We start from the raw sequence: 4,846 nt of genomic DNA on the forward strand, positions 1-4,846 counted from the left end.
CGATGTTAAGTCGAAGTTTAAGGGGTAAAGAAATCCCGACTTCGAGTTAACGAATTTAATACCTGATCTTCTTAAATTTTTCTGTGGCCGTAAATTTTGTTATCAAGCTGTTTCTCAAGAATCTGTTCTCAGAATGCTTACAAAATTGTATACAGTTTATGGCGCATTTGAGTACGTTCTCAAGCAGTGTCCTTGTGTCCCAATCAAAACTGCTGGTAACATACTGTATCAGTAAAAGGATGTTGACGTGAGGTTGTAATGGCGTGGTGTTGTATTCAGTATGGAACCGAAGTGTTTGTTTATTTTAATCGTCTGTATTAACACGGAATATAAGGGAAAATGAAGATCACGGACTTATCAAGGAGGAGAATACACGAAAAAATAGGTTCGAGTTAAAAGTACTAGCAATTTCGACTTAACGATGATTATGAATAATTCCGTTTTATTTAATAGAATTTTTATAGTTATTCCGATGCGATTATTAGTTAGTTCTTTTTTACGATCTGATTATTAGATTTTTTAAAAATATATGGCTCCGGGCCATATATTCTTTAAAAAATTCTTGGCTCCAGCTCCAGATTTTTATAGGCTTAGGTGTTAATTTCTTCAGCTATTCTCTTAAAAGTTTTGAACTTTTCATCTTGCAAATATTTAAAACATTTTTAAATCTAACCAAAATTTTCTAACAGCTTATATTCCTGACATATTACAAGAGATATATTCTTAACACATCCTGTTTCTTTTTCAGAATTAAACAAAATTAATATATAGCAACAATATTAATACCACTATAAAATAGAAAAGATTTGAGTAGCTTTTAAATAATAATTAAAATGTTACAACATTAATTTTATTTTATTTGCTAAATACTGTTATAAATTTCTTAATATAGGCTAAGCTGGGAGTTGTAAAAACAGACTGAACTACAGTACTTTTCAGTCGGTTAGAGGGATAAAGGTTTGGTGAATAATAGCTATTTATTAATTATTATTAGTTTATTTGTATTTAATTTTTTCTGTAAGATTTCTTGCCATTTGATTATAGTTTAATATATCTGAGAATAATACTAAAATATTAAATTTGAAGTAGTGAGTACTATTCAAATACTAATTAATTAAAATATTCGTAAAATTATTGCATAATGCTAAAATTCTATATTTTACAGCATCGAAATATTCATTGTTTAACTCAAATATTAAATGTAATTAAGAAAAAAGTAAACAAAGCGTCAAGTTCCCAAACTTGCTGCTTTGGGAATTCGAAACTTGGACTTTACTACTGATAGAGATCTTCGAGACTTCAGTTGGTCTACTCTCATGAGTTACTGTGTTGTTTTTAGACCCCAGCGATTACTCTGTTTAATATAGAGATGTATGCAGAGTTCTTATAGATTTTACAGAGGACGAATTGCAAGTTATCGGATCCTGTTTCTCGATTTTCGGTTAAACCCGACACAATTTTTAATTCTCAATGTTGAGTGATCCTCCAACAATCAATCAGTTAGATGTAATTAAAATTGAAATGAACCAAGCTGATATTTTTAGACTATTAAAATGCTGAAAGTTTGAATTATCAGATGTGTCACTTGTTATCATATTACAAGATCGAATCACCATGTTTTAATTCGATGTTAGTATATATTAAATTTGAAGTTATCATTAAAATGACTGATATGGGAATTATTTTATCAAAGCTGAAATCAAAAACATCATTAATTGCCACGTAAACAACGTCAAATTGATGAGTCATTCGAATATACTAACCAAAATAATTTCGCAGTAACAGATATGTTTGTGTTATCAATATTACATTACATTCACTCAAAAATTTTATACATAGATTTTAAAAAAGAGAGAGAAACTAGAGCTATTTCTCAATCTAAATTTAGGCCTATATTCTAATACTTTTTCACAAAACTAATTCATTTATATCTGTGATTAAACGAATAATTACAATAGCTTTAAAACCAATTAAATAATCGATATATCCTTGTCATTTAAGGATTTTAAATAATTCAGTGCAATTAATCACTTTGAAACTAATTTTTAAACACATCTCTCGAGTTTTGCAAATTACCCAATTCGAAATCACTAATTTTAAATGATTAACTTATACAGTAAATTTTAAAAAATTGAATTAAATGTTAAAAATTTATTATAAATGATTGAAAAAAAAATGTTATTTAAAATTATAATATTTGAATTTTTACTAAATTTATTCAGAAATTTTGTATAGAATCATTTATATTTTGATCGACATTTGAGTCTAAACTATCGTAAGAATTTGATTATTTAATCTCAAATGTATTTCGACATCCTCATCAGATATTCTGATAAATTAAAGCAAATGAGAAAACAAACAAATGTTAAAGCAAATTATTTCATTTAATATCTATAATCTTAAATATAAAAGATAATAATTGAAAAAAATGTATAATTATTAATTATAGTGGCATCCAAAATAAAGTATTTTAGAAAGTTGCTTATGCGTAAAAAGTCTATCACATTTTTAAGTTTACAAAATCAGTTCTTTGAATGATGATGAAATATTTATCAAATCTTTTTAAAACAGCAAGTAATCTTCTTAACATTTATTCCCCCCCCCCAATTTAGCTCTTTATTTCGTTGCTTTAAATACATTTTTAATACGAATATTAACGATAGCTAATGATTCAATTTACGAATATACGAAAATGTGAAAATAATGCAACATCTATATTTAATATATGTTTATTTTAAATATCAATATATATAATGCATATTACGGAATATTTTGTTTGTTGCATAATAACAGGGAATTTCAAACATTACAGTTTGTTTCGGGAAAGTTTTCGCTTCATCATAAAAATAATCATTTTAAAATGAACAAAGTCACGAAGTAAAATGTATATTTTTCAATGAAAACAACGCGTTAAAAAAAAAAAAAAATTGATAAAGAATGACATGCATTATGTCATTAGAAACAGTGATAAAAGTTTCCGTGTCGCAAAACTGCATATTTTATATAGGCCTATATAAAACTCTTCCATCCTTGGTCTACAAAAGTTTTTTTTTATGCCAATCGTGCACTTTTTCACTCACAACGGAGACAGCTGCGTGATAAAGGATCCAGCTCAACATTTCCGGGTCAACCTATCTTCAAAATTTCTAAATCGATCTGCAGTCGAATACATGGCTCTTCCGGAGCTCATTGTTCATCTGACTAACTACTTTGCATCTTAAATTTCTAAGAAATTTCTAAGAAATCTCTCCATCAAAGAGATTTCTTAGAAATCTCTTTGATGGAGTAGTGTGTAACTCTACGGGAATTCAGATTAGAGTTTAATTTATTTTTGTTGTTGTTATGATTTGTAAAGTATTTACTTTAATTTTTTAAATGTTTATAATTTAATGCATGAATAATTGAAAATAAATAACAGTGAAATGTTATTTAAATTTTAAATGAATTTATCATTGTTTACAGTTTTCGTTATTTACCTGTATTATCAAATTCAGCGTATCCGTAACGTCTATGTGTCACAAACTCCTCTTTGGTGATTTCGACCCACCTTCGAGTAATGGTTTAAAAAGATAATTGGTTAAAAAGATAAACTGTAAAATATGCAGACATTTATTGATAGGCATAATAGTTAAAAATTAAAATTTTAAAATTGATTTTAATAAGATTAATTAATTATTTATTTTTCGTACATCAAAATCCTCTCGTATACCATCTTGATACGTTAATAAGTTCCTGAAAAAATTCTGTTTTAATCCATTAGTATTCTTGGAGACAATTACAAATTGTTATTCGATATATTTTCAACAATTCAAGCAAATTATACATTTAATTCAGAAGAAAAAACGTTTTCACAAAATTTTATCAAACTATTATAACTAATCAATAATAACAATTAAATTATTTTTTCACATTCAAATCGTATTATTTTCAGCGCTATTGATGAAATCACTAAATAAAAAGAATACTTTAAATAAGAATAAAATTCTGAATATATAAATCTAGTACAAATTTTAAATGAAATATATAAAAATCGTATTATCATCTTTAGAATATTCAAAAAATGTTTTAACGCAAGTTTCACAACTGTCCACGAGTACATTTTTAAAAACAAGTTTTCAACATTAAAATCCTCAAAATAAATAAATAAATAAAGTACAAAAAGAAGTAGATATATAAAATTAAAAATATTACATCTATTCGTATTAATAACAATTTATTTATATTATTTTAATTTAAATAAAACATTAACTAAAGATCTAAAAGATAATAAAATAAAAAATTTGGAGTCTGCTGTTCTAACATAGCCTATAAATTCTGATAATCTCCGTGAAATCGAGTAATTTTTTAGTTATAAATGATCAGTAAAAGTTTAAAATTCGATAAGTTAAGACTTAATTATTTTATTTTAAAGCATTATTGATTCATTTCATTTACATCATTCAATTTAAAACTTTAATTTATTTTGATAATTCCATATAACGATTTGCTGCATGCAACGAAAATAAAATTAATACAACATAAAACCTCATCCGTTTTATTCTAATTTGTAAAATAAATATTTGGATAAGCAATTCATTACATTATTTCTTAATTTTAGTTCTATGCGAAACAAATAAAAATATGTTTATAATTTATACAAACTTATTTCAAAACATTCCATGAAAAATGTGAAGTATTTAGAAAAAATATATTTTGTTACATTTATTCCAAGCTTAAAATATAAATTAATATTAAAAAATAGCTGTTATAAATTCATCATGACTTTTAAGGCAAACAAATGAATATGACATAGGCCTATTTATGAATATTTACATATTTTCGATATATGTATTTCGATATATACTGT

At 25.3% G+C, this 4,846-nt stretch overlaps 1 long non-coding RNA gene across 1 annotated transcript; it reads left to right on the forward strand.

Annotated features, from left to right (window-relative positions):
• Positions 1-275: 275 nt before the first annotated feature.
• Positions 276-1,514, forward strand: LOC136970134 (uncharacterized). The gene is made up of 3 exons (XR_010879949.1): positions 276-385; positions 893-957; positions 1,166-1,514. It is a non-coding gene; the product is annotated as an uncharacterized lncRNA (long non-coding RNA).
• The last annotated feature ends 3,332 nt before the right edge of the window (positions 1,515-4,846 follow it).

This window comes from Centruroides vittatus, unplaced genomic scaffold (assembly GCF_030686945.1).
Source record: "Centruroides vittatus isolate TY-2023 unplaced genomic scaffold, ASM3068694v2 contig_1046, whole genome shotgun sequence".
In the NCBI taxonomy this organism is placed as follows: Eukaryota; Metazoa; Arthropoda; class Arachnida; order Scorpiones; family Buthidae; genus Centruroides; species Centruroides vittatus.